Genomic DNA, 21295 nt, shown 5'->3' with positions numbered 1-21295 from the left:
TTATATTTTGGATCACAATTCATTTACACACTTGAGGAGCTTTGCACCATATACATAGGTGAGGAAAAATCAACAAAATTTATTATTTCTGTTGTTTTTTGTTCTAAAAGAGTTAGCATCATTGTTACTTGACCACCTACATAAAACTTCACCAAGTTTATTATTATTCTATAAAGAATTCTCTAAACATTTTTGCACACACTCACTTTTAAGATATGATAATGTTTTATCACCAATATTGTTCGTTTTCAAACAATTTTCATCTTCCTCTCATGTATACTTCTCAATGCTCACCAATGTAGTTCATTGGTTTCCTCCACTAATATTTTTGACATTTTTCCTTTCTTGGATTTTACCATATAGAAACATACTTGCCAATCCCTCTATTTCAAATGATACATGTTTAACAATATTCTCTTCAACAAATATTGTAAAATATTCCAAACTGGAAAACTACAAGTTTGTCTCCAAATTTTAGAGTTTTAATTTGAGTATTTTAGTAACATATTCCTTTAATCATTTGGTTTAAAATTCACTGTAGGTGCCCTATATTTTTTTAGCCATATAAACAATGCCATCAACATTACATGTACCAACCAACTTCCAAGAAATAACAAAATATACATTCACTGTATGCACTCAGAAATTCATAAATATGTTGATATATAATAAGGCAACCGATAGAACAATTTTTCTCATTGAAATAAAGGCATGTAAGGAAGGAATAAGTAGCATGGAACTTAACATTAGAAGCCAACCATTAAAAGAGAAACATACAACAGTCAGAACTCATCTAAAATGATTGCTTGAGGCTTTGTTTGAGAGGATCACTACCAAGAAATGGAAGCATAGGTCCACATGAGATGGCAGCCTTTATTTCCACTTATTTCTTAAAATTTGGACTAAGATAATAATCATGTCCTTATAGTAGCTATCCCAAGTAACTGAATGACCCACAATAACTTCAACATGGCTCCAAGAACTCGTGGGAAAGATAAAAAGTTAAATACAACCCCCTTGAGAATAATATTCCACATACAGTAGCTCATATAGTTTAGCCTCTCAATGAGATGCAACCTAGGTTGGACAAAGAACTACAACCACAGTGAGACTAGCTTGGGACACTTGTTAGGTGATTGAACTATCTACTGGATGAACGGAAAGGACTACTGGTTCCTTTAGGAAGCCACCATGAAGGGATTAGTCCCTACAAATGCATAGTCAACCTCCAATAACAGTGGAACCTTTGTTTCATGCTTAGAACACAACTGTATCATTGCTTCATTAAAGTTCGAACTTCCAGAATAGTAAAAAATGAAATTTGTGGTAAAGTAACTCGTTCCTTTTGATATGTTTTTTTTTCTTCTCTGCAAAGATTAAAATCTATTAACTGAAAAGAGGAATAATTTTACAAGGAGTTGAGGCCTCAGAGAACAGAACCCGAGAGCACTCAACACAGCAGAACTGCCCCCGTACAAAAAGAACCTGGGGAGACCAGTTACAAAGAGCTAGAAGACAGATATAGAACCCAGAGATAGACTCGTAGAACATAGATAGAGACATTGACAACAAAAAAGCCTAAGTACTTGGCAAACCAGCCGGTAAATAAACAACCACTTCCCGAAGGGAAGCCAAAACAACAGGTTGAAGATGCTGAACCTTGACTGTGAGCAGAGTTGCCTGGAAGTGGTCATCTGAGTGATATCAAAACCAAAAAAGGGAGAAAAAACAGACCCAAGTGGCATTAAACTTCCACATCCTCACCAGGAGTCTTCTCCGCTACCAGACACGCGCTGCCAATCCTCAAATTTTCATTGCCACCCATCTCTCCTGCTGGGTTCGCCAAGGAATGACTTGTAGCTCCAACAGTCTCTTCCCTAGCCACTGGACTTATGTCTTCAAGAGGCGGAATGCTTCTGGGAATTTCATCCTGACCAAACTTATCATTCGTCTGATTCTCCGGGCTTCCCTCATCCATTGCTCACTGCTTTGAGAAGGATCAGGAGCCATGCATGACAGAGGGGAGATTTGATTTTCCTCTTCCGAAAGGATTATAGTGATGTGAGCAATAATCAAAGGCCTATTTAGATTGCTTTGGAATTTGAAATGCGTGGTTTGGAAAGCACTATTTGGAATTGGCTTGCGCACAGGGCTCGGAGGAGGCGCATCCACATGAGAGGAGGGAAGATTGATAGGCGATTGTTCAGGGTCCACAAAATGACTAGCGGTTGGACGTTTGCCGCTTCCACGTTGCCCTTTGGATTGATTCCTCCCACCCTGGCAAACCATTATGAAGAGCGAAGGGGAAGGCACAGAGAAACCAGAGACAACAACAGGGGGATAAAATGATTGACACAGAGACCAAATCAAACGCACAGAGAATGCCCGAGACGGAGATGCAACACGTCCAGTTCTAAATTCAAGAGCTTTAGAAAGCTTACCCCTTAAAGCTGTGCTAATCATGTCATGGGGAAACTTAGCATAATAGCACCTCTTCCAGAAAAACAGAGAGCCAGCCTGGAGCTTGCCTCTGCTAGCAAGGTTCTGCTTGTCACCAAAAACCACATCAAACCAGGGCCCAGAACAATAAGACTGAGCGCGAGGTGTGAAGAGAACATACAGGATCGCCATGATTATAACAACCACAGTTTTTCTTTGAACATCGCACTCCATTAATGCAAAAATCCTACAGTATCCATCCTTAATAATGCTATCCCTCTTGCGCGAGGTGAGAACCTGGGAAGCCACGCTGCCCTGTAGTTGGCGGTACCTAGTCTTACAATCTGTCATGACTATCATTTCCTTTTGATATGTTTCTAACAAATAACTGACCATTTTCATCTACATCTAAAAGGCTTAATTAGCTTTGTAAATTTTATTTCCTTCGTTGCATATAGGTACTTTTTTCAGTTTTCTTCCATTTACTTCATTTTTTTTCTTAGCAATTTCATCCTAAAGCGTATTTTCACTTCCTATTCTAACTTTTGAAACATCTAGAGAATATGGAAATTTTTATTTCTCTTTGAATTTGCCTTTTCTCCTCTCTTTCCTTTTCCCTAATTCTTGTTCTCCAAATATTCCAGTAGGATTGACATGTGAGGTTGCTAAAATCATATGATGGAATTCATTGTCCCTATGTTTAGTTCTGTTGATATGTAAACTCTAAATTCTCTAAAGTATGTCATATCCTTGAGCTTCCTTGTCTTGGGATAGGTGTCATACGTCAAGCAAGTATGCCAGAATGTAAGCATGCTTTGGGAGGTATTCACTCGCTCACTTTCCGAGTAGAATTGAGAGGAGGGTTTCTGTACTCTGACCAATCATCCAACGTTTGTTTGAAATCAATAATCTTAGCCTTCAGTCCTTTGCAGTAGTTGGAATGCATTGTGCAAACATCGTCTAAGTATTGTATTCTTTGGTAGAATCCACCAAAGTACTAAGTGCTAAGGAACATGAACTTCATACCTCTCTGAACAAACCCTCTTGTAAACTTTACAATGTTTAAAACTTCCTGCTTGTTTTGCCTAGGAAATCATCTTCTCGATAAATACCAATATCTGTAAAAGCTGATGGTGCACTCGTTGGAATGAACATACTTGTAGCCTCCATTGGGCATATTATGGACATCAAATGGCCTGCCATTATATTTGTCGGAAGAAATATGAATATATGCATCTGGGGAGAACCTTGTGAAGGGGTTCCATAACCACATTATATCAGCATCCTACACATACACATATCTTACTACGATTAGAAGAAATTATTATTTCTATGATTAGAATGTCGTTTGATATACATAGATGGATCCATCTTAACCTAGAATAATCAAGATTTAATACTACAATAAACAGAGAGATAAAGAAAACTCGAAGGGCCAACCTCAATGTTTTTGGTACTCCCACAAACATTAAAGACTATATCCCCATGTGAAAAAATATTATATTTGGATGCTAACTATAGCATTGCATTTAAATATCCTTAAAGTTTAGAGTCGAGCAAGGCATCTTCCTAGGTTGAGTCTTCCCAGCTTAAAATGGCATAGTAGATATAATCTAATATGTGTCCATTTTGTAGGGATTTGATAATTAGAGTAAAATATCTAAAAAAATTAAATTAATGTTAAAGTGCAAATAAGTTCCTAAAGAACCTTGGGAAATACTTTTATTTACAACAGAAATCTGAATATTTACACTCTGCATTACAACCTTAACAGTAAATCCTAGTAAACAATAGTAAGACAATGCTATGTTAAATGGACTCGTAATAAAAGCATATCTTAATTAACACTCCTATTTAAATGAACCTTTAAGGAATTTCTTGTTATTACATTATTGCAAACCTATCTAAGCCCAAGTCTAAGATGAACCTCAAAGTCACAAAGAAAAAGGCTGTATATCTTGAGTTACAATCTCCTATATTTACAACTTGGAGGTGGATATCAAGACCAAAATTTTAATGAGTATACCAAAACACAAACACAAGTGCACACATGAATTGGTGGGCACTTAACTATCATGTATTTTGTTCGCACATAAGAATTAATGGTAAAGATGTTTTTGAACTCCAAAGGCCTTAAGGTTTTTGTTCTTTGTGAATTAAAAACAACTTGAAAGACCAATTGAGATTGTCATGACATAAATAATAGACACATATATGAATAGCATTTGGATAAAAGCACAGATGATGTGAAATCAAAGAAATTTCACATCCACAATAAGAGAAGCTTGATGAGTCAGAATTTTGTAGGCATTTCTTCAAATAAAGTTTGAAGGAAAAACAAGATGCCAAGTGACAAAAAATTATGTTCTATTTTATGTGACAATATATCCATGGTTAATGCTTCACAAAATGGAGGTGAATGCATCTTGGATAATAGATCCCTACCTTGATGTGAGGATTTCTTCAGAACCATGGCATATAGAATGTTACATAGGCTTGCCAAACATTTTCAAGCATAAAATGATGGGATACTTACCCAAATATATAAAAATATGTCATTGCACTGTTCAAAGTCTGGACTAGTAGCACAAGGAAGAATACACAATGTTAATTTACAAAGAAGATGGCAAGGGTAATCACCAATAATCAATAATTTTGTACAAACCAGGTTCTTAAACACTTTAAGTCACAAAAATTATTTTGTAAAATTCAAAATATACCACAAGTATTGGTAATAAACAAAATTTGAATGCTTTGGAGAACATTCAGTGTTGGTGTGCAAATTAACCTACAAAATCCATCCAATATGATCACCCCATTAAAATGCAAAAACCTTTTGATTCAAGATATTGACAAGCAAGAATGGTTTGGAACCCCAGATTTTTACAAGGGCAAGGGCATAGAACGTACTACCAATTTTTGTATCTATATACATGATAAAAGAATGTGGCTCTGTTGATGCCCCGAAAATCATTGTATCAACAGTGGGGGATAACCAGCCGGTCCGGACCTTAATACAGCTCCTTTTTGGTTTGGAATGGTGTCTCTGACTGGGGATAATGGGACCAGTTTCCCAGTAATGAAAGAAAGGGGTGGATGAATGATTGATTATCTAATCTAATGATAGGCGAATAACTTAATCTATTAGCAAAATAAAAGAACTACTACTAATCCCGGGAACTATTGTACTTTGAAATGTAGCGCTTCATGTTCTATGTCTATTGACAGGCATATAGATGACTCTATCTAATAAACATAGACATTTATTCATTCAATGATTACTTTGTTTAAATAGTTAAACAAAGTGATTAACACAATATTGCTACACTTATCATTTATATCATCGATACATATATGATCAAAAGAAAAGCATAATATCAACATCCAATAGTGGAAAGAATAAAGAATGTTGTTAAAACACATACATATATTCGATAATAGCAAAAGCGATCAAATGACAATTCATATAAAAAGAATGAATTCAGACATAGATAATAGTACCATATGAGCTGCTTAGCACTCCCAATATCAATTGCTATTTGAAATTCTTCTTCCAATGCAGAAATACTTTCAAACAAAGACAGTTTTGCACATTCGCATAAAATCTTCTTTGTCAAAATTAGAATAATTGGTCCAGTTTTATAAAAGAATATGCCTGAAGTACAGTAGTGCAACTTCAGGCTTTAAGTCATGTACAAAACTTACGACCCTTTCCAAATACAATGAAAGGGTCTATAAATACTTAATTAAGCTAACTATCTATGAAACTGAAATCCTACTTAATTGGTATCAATTGATCTTGAATATCTCCTTCACAGCAATCTGGCAAGTCGGCGGCATGAATCATCATTTAGGCTGTTTGCCTTTAAACCTGAGCTGACATATCGCAAGCGTTGGCTCCACTTCGGGCGGTCTGTTGAGGCGAGAGTTGAGTTGGGCGGCATAGGTGGCATCCTGAATATCGGGAAAGATATACCCGATTGCATTTGTAAGGCATTTGAGGGCGTCTCTCTGGCTGTGTGGTTTGACTAAGAAGAACCAATAGGCATCCCATGTCAAACTATTAATTCCTGCGATTAATCTCCCATTTTTCTCTAGTTCCAGATAACATGACTTCTCCAATGTTTTCGCCGCTGTCAATTTACCTGGAGTACATTGGGAAATCATGTTAGACAAGTAGAGAGTATTATTAACCAATTCAACCAAATTACTTGTGGTTGATTTGCATCTTGAAATTGCTCTCTCTGCTTTCATTAACTGGGACTGCCATTCTGTAAATAATATTTCCTTATGTGATTCTAAAATCTTTGGTAAATTAGCCGCCTATCCCTGATCGGTACCTTGCCACTCAAGAAAATTAGTTAATGTTTCATTGGCTTGATCCAAGTCTGTTCTAGCTTTTTCTGATTTTTCACTGATTGATGTCGTCAAATCGCATAATGGTTCCGCCTGGGCGATTTGTTGACGTAAAAGCTTTATCTGTGTTATCAATGCCTTGTTTATCTGTAATGCCTCTACTTTGAATTCGGCTATCTGTGGAAGAGTCTTTGTTTTTTCTAGCTGGGCTGATATTTGAGAAATCTACTCATCTTTTGACTTCAGCATTTGTTCATTTGCCGCTTTTAGTTGTGCCAATGCGTCAGACAGCTCTTTCTGTTTTTTGAACTGCGCTGTGATCAATCCTCTATTTCTCTTCCTGCAATTTTTTAGTTAATTGATTATTTATTTGCTGTTGTGTTAACAATTGCCATTCTGCTTGCTACTCCTTCTGTTGTGCCTCTGATAGTTGCGCTTGCAGTGAAAAGATCTCCTGGTCTTTTGTTTTTAATAAAATACTAACCTCTGATGCCTTATCTATTGTTGTTGTCGAATAGGCTCCAGCATATTGTGATAGTTTTGTTAGGTCGTCAGAGGGGTCAAATTCCTCCTTCCAAACCACGTTGCCCATCACTGTTTGTTTTAGGAATAGGGAAGGTTGATCAGTCCTTCTCCTCTTCCTCTGTTGTTTTACCACAACTTTGTGTCTTGGGCTATAGAAGACATCTAAGGGAGGAATTTCTTCTATTTGCAAAATAATCTGATCGGAGGGATCCTTTGGGATTATTTCTACTTCTTTCGAACTGGGTAGGCCGCTGGTTCCACTTGGAACCTGTTTTGAAGTGGTCTCCTGTGTATCTGCCGCTTTTGATGTCTCGGCATCTTTATAGCATTCAAGATTACTGATAATTGAATCGAATTGCTACCATTCCTGGAGCAATTTCGGGTCAATTTGAATACCTACATTCACCTCTATGCTGCTTTGTTCCTGCTCTTTCATCTGGGTTTCCTCTTGTCTTTTCGTATGCACTTCCTACTGTTCTTTTGATGTAATAGGAGGTTCCTTAGTATGTCGTTGTTCAGGCTCGCTTGATTCTGTTCCTGGGGTTGTTGCTAACAGATCTAGAGGCAGAGTTTGCAACCTCTGTTCTCTAAGCCTGTTGAATTCAACTAACTCTTCATCTTTGTATTCCATTATGGCAGGCGATTTAACTTGGGACATCGACTCAGCTGAGGAGAACAGGTCATCAAACTTATCTTCTTTATGGTCAAACTTTGTCAATTTGGCCTGTTCAAGTGCATTATAGGCGACTTTGTTGGGATCAAATCGCCTATTAGGGAGAGTTGCTAGGGTTAATGACTTCATCTTTGTAGATTCTTTCTCTACATGTGTTAAATCATGCAAAGTGTAGACACCACATCTCAGAGGAAAAGAGGGCCAGACCTGCTTCTTATTTTTCTTTAGAGTTTGTGTAACTCCTTCGGAGATAATCTGATAGGCTATCTCCCTCGCCAGTAGTTTATCAGGTATGTACAAAGGAAGGACATGAGGTTCGGCTTGGCTGCTGAAAATTCTTATATAAGTAAATTTTTCCTCTCCGAACCATCTTCCTATTGATGTCAAATCAATCCCTGCTTGGTAGGAAATCTTGGGAGCAGGTTTATCAAAAATAGAGTAATGAATGGGTAACATAAAGCCATTGCAGACTTGGTATAAATGGTGCTTATAGGAAGTTTTCCACAATTTCTGATGGTATATGTGAATAGGCATGGGGTCTTGTGAAGTCCACCTCCAGCCGAGCACGGGAAATTCAGAATTAAAACACAGGGTGTCTAGTATATAAGCACTGTAGTAGAATGGGGGAATAAGCCTTTCAGTGACATGGGTTTTGGTTCTAAAATCAAGAACTGTTGTTGCTAGCTTATCTGACAGTATAGTTTCCCAATCCATTATTTCACTATTACACGCCGCTTCCATCAAGGGAACCATTTCTATAGTGAAATTAGCGGAATCGTGCAACCCCCACAATCTACACATCATTATCCCAGCATAACAATAAGGAGAACATAGGGAATCAACAGAGTACTTACCAGAAGATTCATGCTTGTGTTTTTCCGGATTTTGCCTCCAATCCCGAATGGGTTCAGATTCAGTTTCGTTCTCATTTCGGAATTTCTCCAGAAATGCCTTGTTGTACTTCTTCTCTGGCACAGGCAAATGATACATTTGCCTCAAATCATTAGCCTGAAATGAACCGAAGATTCTCCCATCTCTGGTGCAGAAGGTTTTGTCTGTGATTGGGATTTCCTCAATTGCCCACCTCACTACATCCGTATATGGGAGAATTTGTTCCCGAGCTGCTATCCGATGAAGGAAAGAGTCAGCTAAGTCCTTTAAAGTAGCATCAGATTTTCGATTGGTATCTGCTGTGGCTTGTACTGCTGTCACCTCTGGTTCTTCGGCCTCAATCAAATTATAGGTACTTTGCCAAGTAGTTTTGCCGAGTCCTAGACATGTATTATCGGATATCAATCCCTTTTTTTAGTTACTGCATCGACGACGAGTTGTCCTGTGGCTGGTGAAGCGGAAGCGATTGCAGTTTTCTTAGACTTCTTCCCCATTCTGCTTGAATCTATTACTTCGGAAGAGTTCTGCACATGAGTGAAAATGAACGTAATACAGAGAATTGGTAGCGAAAACCAAATACGAGCAAGATATATTGATTAATGCACGATGAAGGATAAACTTAAAGTGGCCGCGGATACAATCTGTGAAAAGATTTTTAAGCTTACTATTTCATTAAATGGCCGTTAAAACCTGTCAATCCTTTAAATGCCCATCATATCGTTTTATTGGCCGAATGATTTGTTTAAGCGTGCCTTGGATGTTTTGGCGGTTGAGCGCAGGTGAATCACTGTTTGGAAGATAAGGCCTTTAATACGAATTAATCATAATATCCCCGCTTTAACAATTTTTTGAAGTTCATGCTTTTGGCTTTATCGCAATCGGGCGTAGGGGGAAAACTTAAATCGTTATATTGGGTCCTTTTGGAATCCCCGATTGCCGATAGCGATATCACATCGCATCGGGAGTATTAACTGAGCACTTTGAAAAGCATGCATGGTACATCCCCGATCACCGATAGCGATATCGCATCGCATCGGAGCGAAAGGGACTTTATCGCATCGAATCAGAGTGAAAGGCACTTTTGTTATGGTAACTTATTATTGTCGATATCCGATAGCCTATTGCATGTTGTCGCGTCGAAGAAAACCAATGGGTCTTTAAATTACGCCTCCTTTGTCATTGCAACATGCGATCTTGCGATCGCTTTATCGCAATGATAAAAGATTAATCATTTATATTATAAGACCAAATAATTGGTTTATCAAAAGGTTTTATAATGTTTTCATTTTGTTTTCGAACCTTTTTGAGTAATACAAAATTGATACCAAAAATAAAAAGGGACCTATTTCATATGATAGTTTTGTGAATAAAAATGACATGAAATGGGGGGGTTGTTGTAGAGCACAACAATTGGCGATTCGCTGGAAGAAACAGTTATCTCTGAAAAGTACAGAAATACTTAAACTTTTTGAAAATAGAAATCTCATCAAAGGAGAAAATTCTAATATAACTAGGTATATATGTATTCCAAATAAAATGAAACTATCTTTGCTAATTTCCTCTCTTGTTTTAAAATTAAATACATTCTAAGTTTTAAATTGGCCTCTATTGGTTGATAATGATAAAACAGAAAACCTTTCCAAATCAGCTTTTAGAATGGACTCCTTTGTCATAGGTAGAGCCTCTGCTGCCAGCAAATGTTCATAGTTTCGACAGGGATACCTTTTAACCATGTTATTGTCCATTGTCCCATTCATTTCATATTATGATTAACAGAATGAATTCAAAACATGCTTTTCACAATTTGCATTTCTTTTCTACATTTCTGTTATTTTGTAAGATAAAAAGACATTTCCCTAGTTTGGTGACCAGCTGAGTGACAATGCCATTCACTGGTAGTAATTTAACCGAACAAGCTGGCTCGTGATGAGACCCCTTGTCTTGTAATTCTAAGCCATTACCCTGTTTTGGTATGCAGTATTGGTAATGTCGGTTAAACTATTTCCCTATGATCATGGTAAGCAGGCTTGTAATAAGACCTCTTATCCTTTATATCAAATATTTTAGAATTACACTATGAGTAATAATAAGCTTTGGTGAGTGGGATGGACAATTTTCTCCTTAAGAGTAAATGGATGACAAGGTAAGAGTTATAGATGCTGATGTTGGATTAGTTCCTATTTTGATATTGATAACCTTTTTGTGACCAATTTGAAAACATAAAATGATTTACAATATTTCTAAACTTTGAGAAGTGTTCACAAAATTTGAAGTGTGGTTTCAGAATGCAATTGCACCTAGTTTCCTAGAAATTATCCCTTTTGTTTAAGACTTCTATTATTTTAAAAGTAAATATCAACACTACTTGTTTTGAGCAACTTTTAAGTATAGCAAAGGTCAATGGAAGATACTTCACAACTTTATTTTCTAATGGTCTTAGAAACTACAAAATTCTATTAAGAAAGGAGAAGGGGTTACCTCCTCAATTGAAGAATTTTTTTAAGATAAGGCCATTAACAGGGAGAGAATCTCTCAAACCTGATAAATCTTGTAATATGAAGGTCGAATGGCCTATCTTCTCACAGATCTGAAATGGCCCAAGCCACATCTTCTGGAACTTGGTGTGTTTTCCCTTGTCCTCATGGGCTTTGTCCCATTTCAGAACTAAATCACCGACTTGAAATTGTTTTCAACCAGATGAGACTGAATCAAAGGATGACTTGATGATTTGCTGATGTTTTGCATGAATAACCTTGGCTTTTTCTCTTTCCTCTTCTAATTTTAAAATTTGGTCATGTCTAAGTTGAACAGAAGAAGAAGGGCTTTCCTCAATAAACTGAACTAGGGCTAGAGAAGGAAGGACAAGATTTGTTGGTAGTACTGCTTCTTTTCCATACACAATATTAAATGGGGAAGAACCTATAGAAGCCTTCTGCGTTATCCTATTAGCCCATAGTGCGAATATTAAGGATTTGTGCCATTTTTTATGATTCTGTTCGACAGTTCGCTTAATAATTTTAATCAGATTTTTATTTGTAGACTCTACTAAACCATTACCCTGGGGATAGTAATTAGCAGAATATTTCAATTTAAATCCTCTTTTAATAGCGAAATCAAACATAGCATTGCCTGAGAAGTAAGATGCATTATTCAAAAAAAGAGCATTTGGGACACCAAACCTGGTAATGATGAATTGATCTGTGAATTCAATAATTGCCTCAGAATTTGTTATCTTTAAAGGAACTGCTTCAACCCACTTAGTAAAATAATCAGTAGCAATAAGGATATACTTATGCTATTTGGAAGAATGTGGAGTAATTTCTCCAATGATGTCCAATCCCCATTGCTCAAATGGTTGTTCAATGTTGACTGGTTGCAAAGGGAAAGCTGGTTTTCTTTGTCTTCCACTAGAAGTTTGACAATTTCGGCATTTCCTTACATATTCATGAGCATCTCTAAACAGAGTGAGCCAATAATATCCAACATGAATGATTTTGTGGGCTATTGTATCAGCTTCAAAATGTCCTCCTGTTGGTCCATCATGTAATTCCTGCAAAACCTTTTGTGCCTCAGGTTTTTCTAGGCATCTTAATAAGATTGAATCATAATTTTGCCTAAAAAGCACATCATCAATAATTGTGAAATTTTTTGCTTTTAATCTAATGGCCCTTTTGTTTTTATAAGATAGGCTAGGAGGTGCATATCCATTTTTCAAATAAAATATTAAGTCAGCATATTGTGATTCAGAATCAGTAATACTTATCTGGTTGATTTCTTCGGTTTGATCTGTATCACCTTATTCTGGAATGTTGGATGCTCCTGCCAATAACCTGCAAAAACCTTGGCCTCTAACAATCTTTGCTGGTTTAATTTCTAAGTCATATTCTTGAAGTGCTGTAACCCAATTTACCCTTTTTTCACCTAGTTCCCTTTGGATTAATAGTTGCCTTACTGCAGGGAAAGGAACTATAACTTTTGTATGGGCTTTTAAAAGGAAGGGTCTGTAATGTTTGACAGTTTTATATACAGCAAAGGCTTGTTTTTCTACTTCGGAGTAATTCAATTCAGCACCCTGAAGATTTGAACTATAGAATGAAATGGGTGCTTCCAAATTGTGATTGTTAATATGTGTGAGTACTGCTGCATAAGACAAATCGGATGCGATAGTATACAATGTGAAATGATTAGAAAAATTAGGAGTATTTAAGGCGGGGGCATTAATTATTGATTGTTTGATTAAATCAAACGCTTCCTTTTCTGTTGATCCCCATCTAAAGACTGAATTTTTCTTAATCATAGTTTGAAGTGGCAAAATGATTTGAGAAAAGTTTGGAACAAATCTTTTGACAAAATTGATTTGGCCTAAAAATGACTACATGGATTTTTTATTATGAGGGAAAGGGATTTCAGAGATTTCTTTGATCTTGTCGGGTTCAATATAAATGCCATCTTTAGAAACAATAAAGCCTAAGAGCTTTCCTTGGTCAAGAGTGAAGAAGGATTTTTTAGGGTTAAGTGAAATACTATACCTTTTGCAGCGTTGAAAGATTTGATTTAAATCATGCAAATGATTGGATTTCTCTTTAGAAAATACAGTAATATCGTCTAAGTAGATGACTACCATTTTGTTAATCAACCCTTTAAAGGCTATATCCATCGCTCTTTGGAATGTGGCTCCTGCATTAATAAGTCCGAAAAGCATTTTCTGATACGCATATGTTCCCCATTTTGTTCTGAATGTGGTTTTGAGTCGGTCATCAGGATGGACAAAACCTTGGTTATATCCTGAAAAACTGTCTAAAAAGGACATTAACTCAGAGCCTGCGACTGATTGGAGTATCTGCTCCATAGTAGGTAATGGGAAATTATCTTTTAGGCTTGCCTTATTCAAATTTTTGAAATCTATACAAATCCTGATGTCGCCATTTTTCTTTCTGACTGGCACAATATTGGAGACCCAGTTTGAGTGCCGAACGGGAAAAATAATCTTAGCTTTCAAGAGTTTATTGAGTTCAGATTTTATTTGACTCTCTAAGTTTGGATGTATTTTCCTCAACTTCTGCTGAATTGGTTTCTATTCGGGAAGCATTGGAATGGTATGCTGGATGATGGATGTATCATATATCTTTAAATCGTCATATTTCCAAGCAAAAACATGTTTATTTTTCTGTAACAGTCTAATGAATGCTTCCTTCTCTTCCAAAGAAATTCCTAATCCTAAATTAATGTTTTGAGGAGTTTGCTCAGTGCCAAGGTTTATCAATTCAAACCTTAAGGTAGAACTTTGGAGCTTTGTATTGGTCACAGGTTTAAACATGTCTTTAATATCATAAATATCCTCAAGCTTTACCACAGGCTTTGGGATTGAATTTTCCTCGTGTTTACCTCTCATTTGAAGGTCATGCTCGTTTTCCTCAATGATTTGATCATCATAGGACTTTTCAGAAGTTAAATACTATAAAATGTCTTCATCGCGGCTGAATACTCTTCAATTAGTGATATTGTCAGGAATTGATGGCCTAAAAAGTAATTCTACTGAAAATCTATCTGGGCTATAATCTTCAGAAGGTAGGAGCTTGGAAGCAACATTGGCTAGCAGGTCGTCTGCTAAATTTTGAGACCTGGGAATGGAAGAAATATTGAATGCCGAAAAGTGGGAGGTGAGTTCCTGTACCAGCGACTGATAATGTTTGAGATGGCTAGAAAGACAATGAATTGTATTCCTTACCTGTTTAATAATAATTTCAGAATCTCCAAACACTTTCAAATATTGGACCTTGAGGCCAATCGCTTTATATAGTCCTTGGACTAAGGCTTCGTACTTAGCTGTATTATTCATGCATTCAAACTCTAACCTATAGGACAGCATTGTTTTTTCTCCCTGTGGGCTAATCAAAATACATCCTGCGCCTGAGCCCTCGCTAGACTTGGACCCATCGAAATATACTGACCAAAATAAAGAATTATTAACAATTTTATTTACAGTTTCCTCAGTATCATTAAAACATCTTGACCTATCTGTTTGTGAATAATTTTCGATCTGAGATGTAGAATGGTTTACTGAGAAAGGAGATGGTTGGGTAGCGAAGTTGCCAAAGAAATACTCTGATGAATAATTCCCCAAATGTTGTTATTAAATGCTATTGGTTGGTTTTCTTGTTCAAATTCTGTAACTGTATGGGTCATGTGTTTTTCCCGATTGATTTGGCTTTCCCTTATAGGGAAGCCACATATGGGACCAATCGGTAGAAATATACCCATGTAGTTTTTCAGACCAATCCCTACTTAATATCAAACCATAAAATTCAGGTATATCGGCGATCAAGATATAAATTCTTTGTACTACTCTAGGATCAGCTGATAGCCTGATAGTTACTGAGTTGATTTCTCCTAAAACCTGTACTTTAGTCCTGTCCAACTGCACAATGTGAATAGCGGACTTTTGGGGTTCAATGTTCAGTTTGGAACAAACTGAAGCTGGCATTATATTAGAGGATGCCCTTGAGTCAATCAAACAGTTGTGCAGGTTTCTATTGTAGATCTCATAGGTTAGAAGGAAAGGTGGAGTATGAGAATTTGATCTATCTCCTATCAGAACTGAATCAGTAGCTTCGACCATACTAGAAGGTGGTTGACCTGTATCATTTGCAGCTTTAGCACTGGGAAGGGGTGAAGTAGGAACAACATTTAATCCTTTGAGAAGTAATTTTTGCTGATGTTTCAATTTACTAAGTTCAAACATAGTAATGTTTTCCTTAGTCCTCTTCATGTCATCAACAATATTGTAATCCATTGAATCAGACACTGCCAATGTCTTAGATGTTGATGGGATAGTTGAGGTTGAAGGTTGGTTTTGTGAAACTGTTACAGGTGGCTTCTTCGGGGTACCTTTTCCTTTGTTGTAGCAGCACCTGCACTCCTTTTCTTCGAAGTTGTCTGAACAGGTTTGGAGGTACCTTTACTCCTGGTAGTGACAGGAAACGCTTCTTCTTCATTTTCTGTATCGGAGTTAGGCAATATAAAATCCCACATTCCATGACATTCAACAACTTGCTCTTCTTCATCAACTGGTGAAGCTGTTTCTTCTTCTCCTTCTTCAAGATCTGAATCTGCATTAGATATAACATTCGGTGGTTTTGATTTAGTTTTCTTGTAATTCCTAAAGGGTCTTTTGGTTGAGGTTTCAGCTACCTGTTTTTTGATTTCAACCATTTCATTTGACATAGTTTTGAGGACCTTTTGTAGACCCTCCATGTCATATGGATCTTTAGGGGTTTTCTTCTTTGAATCATCTTTAAAAGAAAATTTTTTGGTTTTTTAATCTTCAAGAGCATCTTTCTTCTCTAGAGCATTAATACGTTTCTCCACAGCAAGTGCTTCTTTCATGTTTTCAGCTAAAGTTGGTTTTCCAGCCCTGTCTACAAAAATAGCTATATTGGCAGGTAGGGCAGTTATATACCACTCGCTTCGGATTTGCTCACTTGGTTTGGAGGTCGTTGGGATTTTATTCAAGAGTTTATTGAATCGTGCATTAAATTCTTTAATTGGTTCCCTATGCTCTATCCTAAGATTGGAGAGATCATTTATTAGTGTAGCCAAAGACCTATCATCACCATACTTAGTAAGAAACTGTTCTTGGCAAGTCGTCCAACTGGTAATGGAACCAGAAGGTAAGGAAAAATACCAGGATCCTGCTGATCCTTGCAAAGTATAAGGGAAAAGCCTAACGACAACATCTTGCTCCGTTACTCCCTTCAAATTAACTGCCAACATGAAGTTATTAATATGTTCCTCAGCTTGTGTTCCATCATCTGGATTAAACTTAGGTAACCATTTCTCAGGTGCATCAGGTAATGCATGCAATGGAGCAGGCATATTGACTACACCAGGCCTGGTCCATGGATCTCCCATTGTAACCGCAGTAGTGGATGATATTACTGTTGAACTTCCAGAAGTCTGGGATGGAGTTGATATTAAGGATTGCGCAGGTTGGAATGTTGAAGTTGCTAATCCCTGATGAACAACAATGTGTGATGAGGGAGTGGATGGTTGACTTCGCACTAGGGAAGGTGAGATGGAGGATGTGGATGAAAGTTCTTCACTGTCAGATCCTTCAGTGTTTTTCTTCACCTTTTTCCTTTTGGGTAAAGGGAACTCAGTAGGTTCAATACCGAGCTTTCCACTCTGAAGTCTAGTGAGAGGGTGAGGTAAATTGAACTGCAAAGTCGCACTGCTTTGAGATACCTCAGATTTCTGTGGTGATATTGAGAAACTCTGAAGTTTGTGGATAAGAGACTGGACTTCAGCAGATTCAAGACTTAGTTGTTCTGAAGTATGATGGGTTTGAGCAGTGGTAGTTGATTCCTCTTCTTCTTGTTTGGATACTGGAGAACCAACATGCAATTGGGAAGTACGAGGTGATGCAGAGGGAGAATTACTCTTAGAATGGTTTGTAGATTTGGGTTGGCTTTCCATTCACAGTTGATGCCCTCCTTCTAGCGCCAAAAATGTTGATGCCCTGAAAATCATTGTATCAACATTGGGGGATAACCACCCAGTCCAGACCTTAATACAACTCCTTTTCCGTTTGGAATGGTGGCTCCGATTGGGGATAATGGGACCAGTTTCCCAGTAATGAAAGAAAGGGGTGGATGAATGATTGATTATCTAAACTAATGATAGGCGAATAACTTAATCTATTAGCAAAATAAAAGAACTACTATTAATCCCAAGAACTATTATACTTTGAAATGTAGCGCTTGATGATCTATGTCTATTGACAGGCATATAGATGACTCTATCTAATAAACATAGACATTTATTCATTCAATGATTACTTTGTTTAAATAGTTAAACAAAGTGATTAACACAATATTGCTACACTTATCATTTATATCATCGATACATATATGATCAAAAGAAAAGCATAATATAAACATCCAATAGTGGAAAGAATAAAGAATGCTGTTAAAACACATACATATATTCGATAATATCAAAAGCAATCAAATGACAATTCATATAAAAAGAATGAATTCAGACATAGATAATAGTACCATATGAGCTGCTTAGCACTCCCAATATCAATCGCTATTTGAAATTCTTCTTCCAACGTAGAAATACTTTCAAACAAAGACAATAGTGCACATTCGCATAAAAGCTTCTTTGTCAAAATTAGAATAATTGGTCTAGTTTTATAAAAGAATATGCCTGAAGTACAGTAGTGCAACTTCAGGCTTTAAGTCATGTACAAAACTTACGACCCTTTCCAAATAAAATGAAAGGGTCTATAAATACTTAATTAAGCTAACTATCTATGAAACTGAAATCCTACTTAATTGGTATCAATTGATCTTGAATATCTCCTTCACAGCAGTCTGGAAAGTCGGTGACATGAATCATCATTTAGGTTGCTTGCCTTTAAACCTGAGTTGGCATATCGCAAGCATTGGCTCCACTTCGGGCGGTCTATTGAGGCGAGAGTTGAGTTGGGCGGCATAGGTGGCATCCTGAATATCGGGAATGATATACCCGATTGCATCTGTAAGGAATTTGAGGGCATCCCTCTGGCTGTATGGTTTGACTAAGAAGAACCAATAGGCGTCCCATGTCAAACTATTAATTCATGCGATTAATCTCCCATTTTTCTCTAGTTCCGGATAACATCACTGCTCCAATGTTTTCGCCGCTGTCAATTTACCTGGAGTACATTGGGAAATCATGTTAGAAAAGTAGAGAGTATTATTAACCAATTCAACCAAATTACTTGTGGTTGATTTGCATCTTGAAATTGCTCTCTCTGCTTTCATTAACTGGGACTGCCATTCTGTAAATAATATTTCCTTATGTGATTCTAAAATCTTTGGTAAATTAGCCGCCTGTCCCTGATCGGTACCTTGCCACTCAAGAAAATTAGTTAATGTTTCATCGGCTTGATCCAAGTCTGTTCTAGCTTTTTCTGATTTTTCACTGATTGATGTCGTCAAATCGCATAATGGTTCCGCCTGGGCGATTTGTTGACATAAAAGCTTTATCTGTGTTATCAATGCCTTGTTTATCTGTAATGCCTCTACTTTGAATTCGGCTATCTGTGGAAGAGTCTTTGTTTTTTCTAGCTGGGCTGATATTTGAGAAATCTGCTCATCTTTTGACTTCAGCATTTGTTCATTTTCCGCTTTTAGTTGTGCCAATGCGTCAGACAACTCTTTCTGTTTTTTGAACTGCGCTATGATCAATCCTCTATTTCTCTTCCTGCAATTTTTTAGTTAATTGATTATTTATTTGCTGTTGTGTTAACAATTGCCGTTCTGCTTGCTACTCCTTCTGCTGTGCCTCTGATAGTTGCACTTGCAGTGAAAAGATCTCCTGGTCTTTTGTTTTTAATAAAATACTAACCTCTGATGCCTTATCTATTGTTGCTGTCGAATAGGCTCCAGCATATTGTGATAGTTTTGTTAGGTCGTCAGAGGGGTCAAATTCCTCCTTCCAAACCACGTTGCCCGTCACTGTTTGTTCTGGGAATAGGGAAGGTTGATCAGTCCTTCTCCTCTTCCTCTGTCGTTTTACCACAGCTTTGTGTCTTGGGCTATAGAAGACATCTAAGGGAGGAATTTCTTCTATTTGCAAAATAATCTGATCGGAGGGATCCTTTGGGATTATTTCTACTTCTTTCGAACTGGGTAGGCCGCTGGTTCCACTTGGAACCTGTTTTGAAGTGGTCTCCTGTGTATCTACCGCTTTTGATGTCTCGGCATCTTTATAGCATTCAAGATTACTGATAATTGAATCGAATTGCTACCATTCCTGGAGCAATTTCGGGTCAATTTGAATACCTACATTCACCTCTATGCTGCTTTGTTCCTGCTCTTTCATCTGGGTTTCCTCTTGTCTTTTCGTATGCACTTCCTCCTGTTCTTTTGATGTAACAGGAGGTTCCTTAGTATGTCGCTATTCAGGCTCGCTTGATTCTGTTGCTGGGGTTGATCTAGAGGCAGAGTTTGCAACCTCTGTTCTCTAAGTTTGTTGAATTCAACTAACCCTTCATCTTTGTATTCCATTATGGCCAGCGATTTAACTTGGGACATCGACTTAGCTGAGGAGAACAGGTCATCAAACTTATCTTCTTTATGATCAAACTTTGTCAATTTGGCCTGTTCAAGTGCATTATAGGTGACTTTGTTGGGATCAAATCGCCTATTAGGGAGAGTTGCTAGGGTTAATGACTTCATCTTTGTAGATTCTTTCTCTGCATGTTTGAAATCATGCAAAGTGTAGACACCACATCTCAGAGGAAAAGAGGGCCAGACCTGCTTCTTATTTTTCTTTAGAGTTTGTGTAACTCCTTCGGAGATAATCTGATAGGCTATCTCCCTCACCAGTAGTTTATCAGGTATGTGCAAAGGAAGGACATGAGGTTCAGCTTGGCTACCGAAAATTATTATATAAGTAAATTTTTCCTCTCTGAACCATCTTCCTATTGATGTCAAATCAATCCCTTCTTGGTAGGAAATCTTGGGAGCAGGTTTATCAAAAATAGAGTAATGAATGGGTAACATAAAGCCATTGAAGACTTGGTATAAATGGTGCTTATAGGAAGTTTTCCACAATTTCTGATGGTATATGTGAATAGGCATGGGGTCTTGTGAAGTCCACCTCCAGCCGAGCACAGGAAATTCAGAATTAAAACACAAGGTGTCTAGTATATAAGCACTGTAGTAGAATGGGGGAATAAGCCTTTCAGTGACGCGGGTTTTGGTTCTAAAATCAAGAACTGTTGTTGCTAGCTTATCTGACAGTATAGTTGCCCAATCCATTATTTCACTATTACATGCCGCTTCCATCAAGGGAACCATTTCTATAGTGAAATTAGTGGAATCGTGCAACCCCCACAATCTACACATCATTATCCCAGCATAACAATAAGGAGAACATAGGGAATCAACAGAGTACTTACCGAAAGATTCATGCTTGTGTTTTGCTGGATTTTGCCTCCAATCTCGAATGGGTTCGGATTCAGTTTCGTTCTCATTACGGAATTTCTCCAGAAATGCCTTGTTGTACTTCTTCTCTGGCACAGGCAAATGATACATTTGCCTCAAATCATTAGCCTGAAATGAACCGAAGATTCTCCCATCTCTGGTGCAGAAGGTTCTGTTTGTGATTGGGATTTCCTCAATTGCCCACCTCACTACATCCGTATATGGGAGAATTTGTTCGGCTAAATCCTTTAAAGTAGCATCAGATTTTCGATTGGTATCCATTGTGGCTTGTAGTGCTGTCACCTCTAGTTCTTCGTCCTCAATCAAATTATAGGTACTTTGCCAAGTAGTTTTGCCGAGTCCTAGACATGTGGTATCGGATATCAATCCCTTTTTTTTAGTTACTGGATCGGCGACGAGTTGTCCTGTGGCT

At 37.4% G+C, this 21295-nt stretch overlaps 1 pseudogene; it reads right to left on the bottom strand.

Moving 5' to 3' along the window:
- Positions 1-3223: 3223 nt before the first annotated feature.
- Positions 3224-21295, bottom strand: part of LOC149172727 (uncharacterized protein At4g15970 pseudogene) — a 40060-nt pseudogene continuing 21988 nt past the window's right edge.

This window comes from Pinus tabuliformis, chromosome 4_2 (genome assembly GCF_031772625.1).
Source record: "Pinus tabuliformis cultivar Carrire ecotype Pingquan chromosome 4_2, CPIR1, whole genome shotgun sequence".
NCBI classification, from domain to species: Eukaryota; Viridiplantae; Streptophyta; class Pinopsida; order Pinales; family Pinaceae; genus Pinus; species Pinus tabuliformis.
Note: the sequence above shows the minus strand (reverse complement) of the source record. Positions and strands in the feature narration are given on the sequence as shown.